General features: G+C 38.5%; 1 pseudogene; it reads left to right on the top strand.

Annotated features, from left to right (window-relative positions):
* P22k15-ps1 (cystatin related protein 2, pseudogene 1) overlaps positions 1–11,031 on the top strand; it is a 96,101-nt pseudogene extending 85,070 nt beyond the window's left edge.
* The last annotated feature ends 3,061 nt before the right edge of the window (positions 11,032–14,092 follow it).

The following is a 14,092-nucleotide window of genomic DNA, read 5'->3' as shown; positions in this document are numbered from 1 at the left end:
ATATTCCCTTACTGCTTTTATTATTCTTTCTTTGTTTTGTGCATTTGGTGTATTGACTATTATGTGAAGGGAGGAGTTTCTTTTCTGATCCAATCTATTTGGAGGTCTATAGGCTCCTTGTACGTTTATGGGCATCTCTTTCTTTAGGTTAGGAAGTTTTCTTCTATGATTTTGTTGAAGATATTTTCTGGTCCTTTGAGCTAGGAGACTTCACTCTCTTCTATACCTATTATCCTTAGGTTTGATCTTCTCATTGAGTCCAGGATTTCCTGTATGTTTGGGACCAGTAGCTTTTTCTGTTTTACATTATCTTTGATAGTTGTGTCGATGATTTATATGGAATCTTCTGCTCCTGAGATTCTCTCTTCTATCTCTTGTATTCTGTTAGTGATGCTTGTATCTACAGCTCCTGTCTCATCCTTTGGTTTTCTATATCCAGGTTTGTCTCCCTTTGTGCTTTCTTTGTTGCTTCTGTTTCCATTTTTAATTCCTTCACCTGTTTGATGTGTTTTCCTGGAATTCTTTCAGGGATTTTTGTGATTCCACCCTATAGGCTTCTACTTGTTTATTTATGTTTTCCTGCATTTCTTTAAGAGAGTTCTTTATGTCTTTCTTGAAGTCCTCCATCATCATGATCAAATGTGATTTAAAATCAAGATCTTGTTTTCTGGTGTGTTTGGATATTCAGTGTTTGCTTTGGTGGGACAATTGGGCTCCGATGATGGCATGTAGTCTTGGTTTCTGTTGCTTGAGTTCCTGCGCTTGCTTTTACTGTCAGTTTGTATGTTGTTACCTTGTTCTGCTATTTCTGACAGTGGTTAGACCGTCCTATAGGCCTGTGTGTCAGGAGTGCTGTAGACCTGTTTTCTTTCAGCCAGTTATGGGAACAGAGTATTCAGCTTTCAGGCATGCAGTCTTTCCTGTCTACTGGTCTTCAGCTGTTCCTATGGGCATGTGTCCTGAGTCTACCAGGCAGGTCACTCAGAGCAGAAAAGTTGCCCTTACCTCTTGTCCTGGGGCTGAAGTTGCTCCCGGGTGGAGAACTTTTGAGCTCTCCATGACGGCAGTAACCAGAAGGACATGACTCACTTTTTCCCGGGGCCCCAGTGTACCGGGGTCCAAGATGGCATTAGGTGTTTTCCTCTGGAGTCAGAAATGTGGGCAGAGTATAGTCTCTTTTGGCTTCCCAGGATGTCTGCCCCTCTGAAGGTTTAGCTCTCCCTCCCATGGGATTTGGGTGCAGGGAGCTGTTGACATGGTCCCTTCAGATCTGGGCAGTGTCTGGACCGCAGGGGACCAGCTGATTGAGTGCCCCTATCTCCCTGTTCCCAGAGGCCCTATACAGTTTCCTCTTGGGCCAGGGATGTGGGCAGGGGTGGGCATTATTGGTGGTCTCTCCCACTCTGCAGTCTCAGGACTGCCCACCTGTCCGTGCGGTGAGCTCTCTCTCCCATGGGGTTTGCGAGCAGGGAGCTGTGGCTCTGTATTTCTTTTTTATTGGTTAATATCCACTAATTGGTGAGAACATATTATGCATGTTCTTGTGGGTCTGATTCACCAAACTCAGGATGATATTTTCTAGTTCCATCCATTTGCCTGCAAATCGCAGAATGTCCTCATTCTTAATAGCTGAGTAGTATTCCATTGTGTAAATGAACAACATTTTCTGTATCCATTCTTCTGTCGTGACTCATTTCTTGCTATCACAAACAAGGCCATTATGAACATCGTTGAACATGTGCCCCTGTGGCATGCTGAGGAATCTTTTCAGTATAATCCCAAGAGTGAGTTTCCTCATCTTTATGTAGGTCTGTTTCCAATTTTCTGAGGAATCTCCAAATTGATTTCCATACTGGTTGTACAAGTTTAATATCCCACCAGCACTGTAGGTGTCTTCCCCTTTCTCCACATCCTTGCCAAAATGTGTTATCATCTGAGGTTTTAACCTAAGTCCTTCAGACAGGTGTAAGGTGGACTCTCTGGGATATTTTGATTTGCAATACTCGGGTCATCAAATAACCCTTTTTAAAATTGGGTAGAAAAGGAAACAAATAATTCTCCACTCAGGAATATGGGATGGCCAAGAAGCATCTGAAGAAATGTTCAATATCCTTATTCATCAGGGAATTGAGAATCAAAACAACTCTGAGGGATGGAGCAGAGAGTAGAATGTAAATTAAATGAGTAAAAAATATAATTAAATTAAGAAAAAGGAAATTTTCACACACATATGGTCATGTGATTTTTGACAAAGGAGCCAAAACCATCCAAGGGAAAAAAGATAGCATTCTCAGCAAATGGTGCTGGTTCAACTTGAGGTCAGCATGTAGAAGAATGCAGATCGATCCATGCTTATCATCCTGTACAATGCTTAAGTACAAGTGGATCAAGGACCACCACATCAAACCAGATCAACTCAAACTAATATAAGAAAAACTGGGGAAGAATCTCGAACACATGGGCACTGCAGAAAATTTCCTGAACAAAACACCAATGGCTTATACTCTAAGATCAAGAATCCACAAATGGGATCTCATAAAACTGCATAGCTTCTGTAAGACAAAGGATACTGTCGTTAGGATAAAATGGAAATCAACAGATTTGGAAAAGATCTTTTCCAATCCTACAACTGATAGAGGACTTATATTCAAAATACACACACAAAAAAAAAAAAAACTCACGAAGTTAGACTGCAGAGAGACAAATAAACCTATTAAAAATGGGATTAAGAGCTAAACAAATAATTCACAGCTGAGGAATACAGACTGGCTGAGAAGCAACTAAAGAAATGTTCAACATCTTTAGTCATAAGGGAAATGCAAACCAAAACAACCCTTAGATCCAACTCACACCAATCAGAATTACTAAGATCAAAACCCCGGAGACAGCAGATGCTGGCAAAGATATAGGCAAAGAGGAACACTCCTCCATTGTTGGTGGGATTGCAGACTGGTACAACCATTCTGGAAATCAGTCTGGAGGTTCCTCAGAAAATTGGGCATTGAACTACCTGAAGACCCAGCTGTACCATTCTTAGGCATATAGCCAAAAGATGCCCCAACATAAAACAAAGATATATGTTCCACTATGTTCATAGCAGCCTTATTTATAATAACCAGAAGCTGGAAAGAACCCAGATGCCCTTCAAAAGAGGAATGGATACAGAAAATGTGGTACATGTTCACAATGCAATACTACTCAGCTATCAAAACCAATGAATTTATGAAATTCATAAGCAAATAAATGGAACTGGAAAATATCATCCTGAGTGAGGAAACCCAATCACAGAAAAACACACATCATATGCACTCATTGATAAGTGGATGTTACCCCAAATGCTCTAATTACCCTAGATGCACAGAACATATGAAACTCAAGAAGGATGACAAAATGCGAATTCTTCACTACTTCTTTAAAAAGGGAACAAGAATACCCTTGGCAGGGAATAGGGAGGCAAAGTTTAGAACAGAAGCAGGAGGAACGGCCATTCAGAGCCTGCCCCACATGTGGCACATACAACTACAACCACCAAACTAGATAAGATGGATGAGGCAAAGAAGAACAGGCTGACACGAACAGGATGTGGATCCCTCCTGAGAGACACAACCAGAATACGACAAATACATAGGTAAAGGCCAGCAGCTAACCACTGAACTGAGAACGGGACCCTTGTTGAAAGATTCAGAGGAAGGACTGAAAGACTTTGAATGGGCTTGTGACCCTATATGAACAACAATGCCAACCAACCAGCTTCCAGGGACTAAGGCACAACCCAAAGACTATACCTGGACAGACCCTGGGCTTCAACTGCATACATAGCAATGAATAGCCTAGTAAGAGCACAAGTGGAAGGGGAAGCACTTGGTCCTGCCAAGTCTTGGTAATGGGGGGAGGATGAAGAGGGGAAGATGCATGTAGAAGGGGAGGGGGGAAGGGTTAGGGGAATGTTGACCGGAAAACTTGGAAAATGAATAACAATTGAAGTGTAAATGAGAAATACACAATTTAATAAAGATGGAGGGAAAAAAGAAAGAAGAAATTGCAAAATTTATATTGGGAATATAATAAACCTGTTCTGAGGAGAATACTGCACCTAATCAAGACTTCAACAGGGAACGTGTTTGTTTTTTAGAAATAAAGGAACTGAATTCATAATGTCATTTTTGAGGTTCTCACGTCAAACAACAGGGAAATTTATCTGTTGAGTCAAAACTGAAGTACACAGTGGATGTTACAACTTAGTTCCAACGGATCAATGTTCCACCCAGACATGGCAGTACAATTAAGAAGTATTGTGCGTGTTATACTGATGTTAAAGTTACATAGGTGGCAGTTTCATGATGTGCTTATCTATGGTTTTAAATAGTCTCAGAGGAAGGGAGTATTGGGTTCCCTGGAAGAAAGCTTCCAGAATTCATTATTTGAAGCTGTGCATGTGAAACAGAATTAACTCTGAAGTCTTATTGAAAACAATGAATCGTTGTAAACATAAAACTAGTAAAGGTACTGAAAATAATAATATATGGGTGTTTATTCTTATCAGAATCTGTATGGTAACCACATAATGGAAATGGGAGGAGAAAGAATGAATGAGTGTGAAGATAGCAAATAATATGCCAAATTATGTCTTTCAGGCAGAACTTAAGATTTCTAAACCTTTCTAGGAAGATTAACGTTTGTCTCACAGTTTCAGGATATGCAGACCTAAGTCATTTTTCATTATATTTTTCTTAGATATTTTATGTATTTACATTTCATACACCCCCTAACCCTCTGTTCCATACCACCTTTCCCTCCCCCTGCTTTTATGAGGAAGCACCTACTCCCACCCACCCACTCCAACTTTAATGCACTGGCATTAACCTACATTGGGGAAACGAGCCTTCACATGACCGAGGGCTTTTCCTCCTATTGAGGCTGGGCAATGCCATTCTCTGCTACATATGTGGCTGAGTCATGTTTCCTACCATGTACACTCATTGATTTGTGGTTTAGTCCCTAGGAACTCTGTCAGGGTCTGGTTGCCTGATATTTTTGTTCTTCCTATGATGTTGCAAACACGTTCAGTACCTTCAGTTTGTTCTCTAACTCCTCCATTTGGGTCCCTTTGTTGTGTCCAATGGTTAGCTGCAAGAAACCTCATCTGTATCAGTAGAGCTTTGGTAGAACCTCTCATGAGAAACGTGTATCTGGCTCCTGTCATGAAGCATATCTTGCCATCAGCAATAGTGATTGCATTTGGTGGCTGCATATGGGATGGATTCCCAGGTGGGGCAGTCTCTGGATCAACTTTTCTTCAGTCCCTGCTTCTTTCATTGCCTCTGTGAGAACTAATGCTCATATTACGTATCAATATTAAAGTATTCTCAACATCAATATAAAACCTAGAGTATTATACTAGATCTGTGATTTTGAATATGCCAGGTCTATGGGTAAATACTATTTACATATATATTTATTAATTTAAATTTTAAATGATATCCTCCTCATCAATTTCCCATCCACCCACATGCCTTGTCAACACACCTCACCCTCCTCCCTTTGCCTCTGTGAGCATGCTCCCCCCATTCTTCCAGTCCTGCCTCACACCTCTAGCATGCCTCTATGCTGGGGCATCAAGCCTCCCTCTCCTCCCACTGATATCAGATAAGGCCATCTACTGCTACATATCTATTTGGAGTCCTGGCTCCCACCATGTTTACTCTTTGGTTGGTGGTTTAATCCCTAGGAGATCTGGGTGGTCCAGTTAATATTGTTCTTCTTATGAGGTTGCAATCCCCTTCAGCTCCATCCATCCTTCCACTACCTATTCCACTGGGGTCCCTGGGCTCAGTCCAATATATGCTTGTAAATATCTGTGTCTGTATTGATCAGGTGCTGGTAGAATCTCTTGCAAAAGCAATATCAGTCTCCTAACAACAATTGATTATTGTTATCAGCAATAATGTGGGATTTTGTTGTCTGCAGATGGGATGGATCCCTATTTGTGGCGGTCTCTGGATAGCCTTTCCTTCAGTCTCTGTTCCATTTCTTGTCCCTGTCTTTCTTTTGGAAAGGAATATTTCTGGGTTTAAATTTTTCAGATGTGTGGGGTCCACATTCCTCAACTGGGGACCATGCTTATATACTAGAAGTAGTTTCTACAAGTTGTATCTCCCATTTGTTGGTATTTCACTTAAAGTCATTACCATCGGTTCCTGGAAACCTCTCACTTCCCTGGAGCATGGGATTTTCTAGTGGCTACCCCAGTTCATCATCCCCCTCTGCTACCTGTTTTTCTCTTCAATTTCCTGATCCTCTGTATTTCTCTCAGGTCCCTTACAAACCTGTTCTTGCCCTCTTTATACTCCCCCTCCTCCCTCCCTGGTCTGTCCCTCCCCCTAACTCCTTAGATTTTTTGTTCCATGTTCTATGTAGAATTAAAGACTCTATAATTTGTTCTGCCTCCTTCTTATGTTTCATATGGTTTGTGGACTGGATCAAGGGTATTCTGAGCTCTTATAGTATAAGCAACTCATCAGTGAATACATACCTTGTGGGTTCTTTTCTGTGTGAGGGACTTCAGGATAATATTTTATATTTTCATCCATTTCCCTGAGAATTTCATGAAGTCATTATTTTAATGGCTGAGTAGTACTCCATTGTATAAATGTACCAAAACTTCTGTATCCATTTTACTCTTAAGGAACATCTGTTTTTTTCTAGGTTCTGGATATTATGAATAAGGCTGCTTTAAACATAGTGGAGCTTGTGTCCATATTATACTTGGAGCATCATTGGGGTATATGCCCAGTAGTGGTATAGCTTCAGGTAGAACTATTTCCACTTTCTGAGGAAACACCAAAAAGATTTCCAAAGTGGTTTTAAAAGATTGAAGTCCTACTAGGACAGAATGAGTGTCCCTCTTTCTCCAAATCCTTACGAGCATGTGCTGTTGCCTGACTTTATGATCATAGTCATTCTGATTGGTTTGAAGTGGAATCTCAGGGTTGTTTGATTTACATAACACTGATGAATAAGGATGTTGAACATTTCTTTAGGAGATACTCTGCCATTTTAGATTCTTCAGTTGAGAAGTCTTTATCTCTGTACACTACTTTAATAGGGTTATTTGGTTCTCTTGAATTTAACTTCTCAAGTTCTTTGTATATTTTAGATATTAGCCTACTATCAGACGTAGTATTTGTAAAGATGTTCTTCCAATGTGTGAGTTGTCATATTATTTATTTGACCTGAAATTTCCCGTTGTTTGAAGCATTCCAAATTCTGCTGTCCACTGAAGGAAGTAAAGTAGGAAAACAAATGAAACCAATGCTCTGTGTTAAATGTAGCTACTAATGGTGATCATTAGGTGATAAAACAAGCCTGAAACCTTTTTAGAGTTACAAAGTGTGACTAACTCTTATCCCAAAATCAATAGGATCATTCACTTCATGCTGCATTCTAAAGTCTTCCCTTCTTCTCAGAGCAGATCATGTACTGGCAATGGTTCTTACCTGTCCTTATGGTTTCTCTTACAGGCTGATTCTACCTTACTAACAATATTGAAACATGTTAATCCCAGCCTTCACCTTGGGTGTCCCATTCCTTCTATTTTATAAAGATGTACAAAGAAAAAGGTCCTGAAAATGATCCTGTTGGAAGTAGTTTGTGTGTGTGTGTGTGTGTGTGTGTGTGTGTGTGTGTGTGTGTGTGTGTGTTCAGATGGCAATCATATTGACATGGATCCAAAATAAAAGTGTTAGCTACAAAAGTAAATTAAAGCATACATGTAAATGAAAATACAGAACCACACAACAATTGTGCTCTTTTCTTCATAGGGAGTTGGTGAAATTAAAGTGGTTAAAACCAAATGTAGAAAGATTGAGATTGACTTCTACAAATGTAATTTCCAGAGGGAATCCTATTACATAAGAGTGTGTATTTGATAATGCCTTGTTTCCTGACACGTTGGGTAGGGTGGCAGAGGTACTATGGTCATGCATTTTTATAGATATGTGGATATTTTGAGAAAATGGGTGTATTTGAGGGAAATATGTAGAAATCTAATTATTTATGAAGGAATAGAGCTGGGGATGAATATACATGAACTTGTGTGTTAGAGTAAGGGTATGCACACAAATCATAAACTTAAATGTTGAAGTGTTTGCGATTGAATTCTTCATACTGAGCAGAAAACATTCTGTAAGTTGGTGTTCCTCTCTGGACTGGAGGACCCTTTTCAAAGACACTGCCTTTGGAGATGATAATTAATTAACCTGAGTTTCAGAAGCTTTCCATGTGACCATGAAAGAGCCGCAAACAGGACAAAGGTAACCAGAGCTGCCCCTTAAACTTTTCCATATGTATAGAGTTATTTCTGGCAACACCATAACTCTCAGACATAATCCTTTCATTCCTAACTCCACTGAATGGATTTTATTCTTCTCTTTTGTCCTGTTTCCTTCTTCTTCAACAGCACAAAACAACTCATAAAAGATGGCCATAAATCAAACAATCAGTAGGGCAGGCATCAATTTTTATAAAGATGAGTTATTTATTGTGTGAGGAATAATCCATGAAGCTAAAGAATGCTGAAACAAATGATAAACAAATTAATTATTTCAGTTACAAAGGGTTGCTGAAAGAGAAACTTCCAATGAGAAGGGATGCAATTAATCCTGTTTCTTTTCTAAAGCGGACTCCTAGAGTAACAATATACTATATAACATTGCCTGGAAGCATCAGATGCAGGAAGCTCCTATCTAAACTGGCCGACTGTCCCTTCGAAGAACAAACAGAACAGTTAAAGGTATGAACACTAAATGACCCCTCTTGTTGAAAGAATCTTGTGAAAATTAGGACCAATGTATAATATCTGAGAAGGGTTTTGTGTTAGTGTTTTATGCTTTTGGCAAGAGCCCATAACAATATTCTCTTTTACTGGGAACTTTACTACCAAGGGTATGATTGAATTTTTGCTCATTGACAGAATAAAGAGTTGTGGAGATCGTTGCTTGTCAGAGGAGAGTCTTTTACTCCCAACCTCATCCTCATTTGCAGGGTGCACTTGTAAAGGTCCCATCCCATCATTCAGGTACTGATGTGGGGTGGTTATAAGACTACAAAGGGTTCATGACCTCTGGCCATTAGCTATCTCTTACTGTTCTGATTCCAGAAGCTAATGGTTTCTGACTTTTGATTTCTGATGTTAGGAGAGTATTGGGAAAAGAAACTTAGTTTCTTTGGTGCTTTTACTTGGGGACCTCTTGATAGATTATGAATTCATTAACCTTTTGTGAGCCACAGAAAATGAAAAAGGGTAAAAATAGAGTCAAGCATACACACACACACACACACACACACACACACACATATGAATTTGGCTGATGCCAACCATTCAACTTCAAAAGTGCTCATGTCTACATGGAAACATACATGTTAATAATCAAAATTATTAAGCATACATGTGTATATAAACACAGACAGAGAGAAAGATATACATATATACTATCTAAAAATATAAACATTTTGTGAATAGAGAAGATTCAATAACAGCTACACACTACACTTTACTTTTCTCTCAGCATTTTATAGCTTTTTAGACAAAAGGTGTATAAGAATTTACCTCACAGATAAAATTTCAAAGAAAGGAGTTACAGAAGGTTATAGATAGTCAGTTCAAAGTAGTGTTTCACTGTATAAACTCATTATAAGTTTAAAACAACAGTTTCACATGTCCTTGTTAAATTACAGTGCCCATTGGTAGCATCATCAATGGATATTGCCTATTATTAATGTCTTCCATTGATCTAAACTATGTCCCAAATTTATTTCTCTTCTTATTTCAATTTTTAAAGTTTGTTTCATTCATTATAATTAACTAATTATATTATGAGGAGATGCATGCTCTATTCTTGATTTTAACGTTATTACATCTTTCTGGGAAAACAAAACCATCTCCTTAAATTTCTTTCTTAAATTATTGAATCAAATCAAGAAATCTATAGTCATTATTAATCTAAACAGCACTATTATATAAAAGTATGCCTACATATTGATTTGAAGAATCTGTGTTCAATATTGTAAGATGATGCCCAGAAATTATTAAGCAGTAATAGTGGCGGGAAAGAAATATCAGAAGTGAGAAGCTATTTTGGGATGGACCTATGCTGTTCAGAGCACACCAATCATAGCTATGAAAAATGGTGGGCCATCTCCAGAAAACCTATTTGCTTGCCATCAACCTACATGGTTGGTCCCGTGCCCTTAAAAGGTTTGCCACATGTTCCTGACTTTAATCGCTCTTGCTGAAACCCTGCTTCTACCACCAGATGCTGTCTTATACATTGGGTTCCTGTGATACTACATTCTGGGGTGGCAGCGCTTATCTTCTCAAATATTTGTATCACATCTTATTGACACATCAATATTCCCGTCTTTGATTTTTCCATGTGCCATGCTTAATGACTTGTCAATGTCTAGAACTAGATGCGCCCTGACCCTGTGGACTCCTGCATGTGTACCAGGATTCAGGATCTCATGAGTTCTTGATTGTGCACATAAAATCTTGTGGACTATAAACAATTGGGGTAATGATCATTGTCCACTGAAGAGTTATGCTGAATATCCAGGGACCCAAGGACACAGGAATGACCAGTGTGTCATTTGCATGGTTACCATTTCCACTTCAGTTATCAGTATGATTATATTCCATTTAATTTTAAGATCCCTAATAATCTATATTTCTTTCCATTTTTAGAGAGAAATATGTTACTTTCAACTGTATCCTGATTATATTGAGCAAAATATACATGATGTAAGATTCTATTGTTATACCAAATGAGACTCTGAGACTGGGCTGTTTCTGACCACTTGCAGACACTGATTCTAGTTCTGGAACTCTAATATGGAATCACCCTTCAGTATGGATGCCAGGAGTCGCAGAGACATGCAGTCCAGTTATATACACGTGAACAATTGTCTTCCTTTTACTTTTCACACACTTCTTTTAAATAAACCATTGTAAGCCTGCCATGACAAACCTATGCTTTGCTCAATAAAAGTACTGCCATTCATCTTGAGTTGTTGTGTGAGAACAACTACCATGTGGGTAAATGGAATCAAATGCAAAGAAATGTGAGGTTCTTATCAACAAGTCTGTGTTAAGTATGCTGTATTCTCTGTGATAATATCCGCATTTCATAGGTACATGTAGTTTTTTCTGTATAAATGAAGATTCTGACTTTCTATATAAGAAGATCAGAATATAGTAGATAATCTTCTATCTCAAGGAAGATATGCACTGTAGTTATAACAGCAAAGTTAAAGTTACATCTAACTGACTCATGTGGATGACTAACATTCACAACATCACAGCCAGCCCTTTGTTACTATCCATCTCTCTATATCTCAAGGAATCACAGTGAATACCTCACAGGGTTGACTTTGAATCAGATCTGTTGTTTTAAACATGTAAAGAAAAAAATAATCTCTCTTCTGGATAGGAGAATGTAAAACTAGTGTTCTCTGGGAGAAAATCTCAACAGGTGTATGCAGAGAACTAATGTGCTAGATAGTACATCCCATCTAGTACATATCACAGTTATATATAAATATGCATCCTGATTCTATTTTTAAATTTTAAGAATTATACATGATCTGAGGATGCTGAAGGGAAAATTTTTATTCTGTGCCCATATGGATGTCTAAAATAAAATCTTATAATTCAATGTTTTTGAAATATATAAATACTTGTGTATAGCTCCATCTGCATCCAGTGATGAGGCTGTCCACAGCCTTTGGATCCAAAACCTGCTAGCAGAGAACTGGGCTGCCAGAAGGGCTCTTCCACCTAAGCTCACAGGTAGGAACCTACTTTCTTTCCACTGACTATCCAAAGAGAGAGCTGCCTAGATCACATGGTGGACAAGAGCTGCAGGTCTGCCTAAGACTGTACAACCCTGTCTCGATCAGCTTCCAGAAGTATGTAGGATACTGGACCCACCGGGCTGATTGTTACAGGACACTTCCCATCTCCATCTGAGTCCAGAGATAAGGCTGTCTGGCAGCTCTTAAGACCCAAAACCTGCCCACAGAGAGCAGGTCAGGCTTATAGGCTTACAAGCCCACATAAGGGACAAGATTCACTAAGAGACAGCAAGACCAACAAACATCAGAAATTACCACATGGTGAGAGGCAAGCACAAGAACCTAAGCAACAGAAACCTAGACTACTTGGCGTCATCAGAATTCAATACTCCCACCACAGCAACTATTATATATTCCAACACACTATAAAGCAAGATTTGGATTTAAAATTACATCTCATGATGATGAGAGATGTCTTTAAGAAGGACATAAATAACTCCCTTAAAGAAATATAGGAGAAACTTTTTTATATCATTAATGTCCCAAGAAATAGGACACTATATTGATTAGTTCAGCAAAGAAGAGAGTTAAAGACATACTCACTCTGGATAGCAACATTCGCTCACTTGTGTCTTGGAGAGTAAAAAAGAAGAAATAAGTTGAGCACTAATTATTACTTCATGTTTTATGACTGTGAATATAATCGGATCATCTGCCTTGACATCCTTCTGTTATTTTTTATGTGATATGTACACTGGGTCTGACAGGCAAAATAAACCCTTTCTCTCTAAAAAAAAATTAAATAAAGAAAGGAAATACAGGACACAGGTAAAGAAATGGAAGCCCTTAAAGAAGAAACACAAAAATACCTTAAAGAAATGCAGGAAAACACAACCGTTGGACTTAACAAGAAAACCCCAACAAAGGACTTAGAGAAAATACTGAAGGAGATGAAGGTGTTGGTAACCCCATAGGAAGAAAAAAATATCAACCAACCAGACCCCACTGGAGCTTCCGGGGACTAAACCACCACCAAATGAGTACACATAGAGGGATGTATAACTCCAGCAAAATATGTCACAGCAGATGCCATTGTCCAGCATCAATAGGAGGGAAAGCCCTTGGTCTTGTGAAGGGTCACTTCCCCAATGTAGGATAAAGCCAGTGTGCTGAGGTGGGAGTAGGTGGGTGAGAGTGAGAGCATCCTAGTAGAAGCAGGGAGAGGAAGAGAGGATATGGAACAGAAGGAAAAGAGGATAACATTTGTAAAACCATTATGTAATTGTATGAAATATCTGACAAAAATTAAAAAAACATTTGTGCATATAATTATGTACTAATATGAATATATCATCTGTCTTACTTAATTGTATTCACTGTAATAAATGAGCCAGTCTCTTTTTTAATGCAGCTCTCATGTCTTATTGAGTCAAGATAGTCAATGACCTTCCATAATCTCCTGGGGTCTACTAGGGTTGCAGATAGCACTGCTGAACTGCTATTTACACGGATGCTGAGGATCCTAAATAAGGCCCTGATTCTTGTATTGCAGTCACTTAACCGTTGAAAGATTTCATCAAGCCTAACATCATGTTTCATGCAGTTGTATGGAGAATTCTCTCCACTAGGGAACAGTTTGTCCTTTACTGGTAAACACTTATTTATAATACTCTAGACTTATTCTACCTTACCTTTTTTTAACATGGAAATGGTGTCATATCTGACACTTTGTGGCTCAGTCAATAAGGATGAATCCTTACTTCTCCTACAAATCACTACAGCCACAATGGGAGAAATTTGATCCCATTCTAGATGTTTACTCATACACTTAAGTGACATACAGAACTCAGCAAAGCACTTATGTTTAACCACTGTGCATGAAGAATGTCCTTAGCACAGTTCTCAGCTAGTAATGACATTGTATTAGGTAACAGAAATATAGACAAGGCCAAAGAAATCTAAATAGGTAAACTGTAGTTTCACAGTAGATGTTAGTATTTTACTTCAACAACATTATAGTGGATGCATTATCTAATAACATAAAGTCTAAATATTATTTCAAATAATAGATTTAATACAAAAGTCTATAATATTCTAATGCATTAAATTTGAACATTTATCTGGTAATGATTTTGATGCTATAAACAGGCTACAGAAAATTAATAATGGAGGACACTCAAAGTTGAAGTATATGTCTCAGTTTTATTTTTAAAAGATAAGAATGAACCATATCCCATGAACT

Source organism: Rattus norvegicus, chromosome 3 (genome assembly GCF_036323735.1).
Source record: "Rattus norvegicus strain BN/NHsdMcwi chromosome 3, GRCr8, whole genome shotgun sequence".
NCBI classification, from domain to species: domain Eukaryota; kingdom Metazoa; phylum Chordata; class Mammalia; order Rodentia; family Muridae; genus Rattus; species Rattus norvegicus.
Note: the sequence above shows the minus strand (reverse complement) of the source record. Positions and strands in the feature narration are given on the sequence as shown.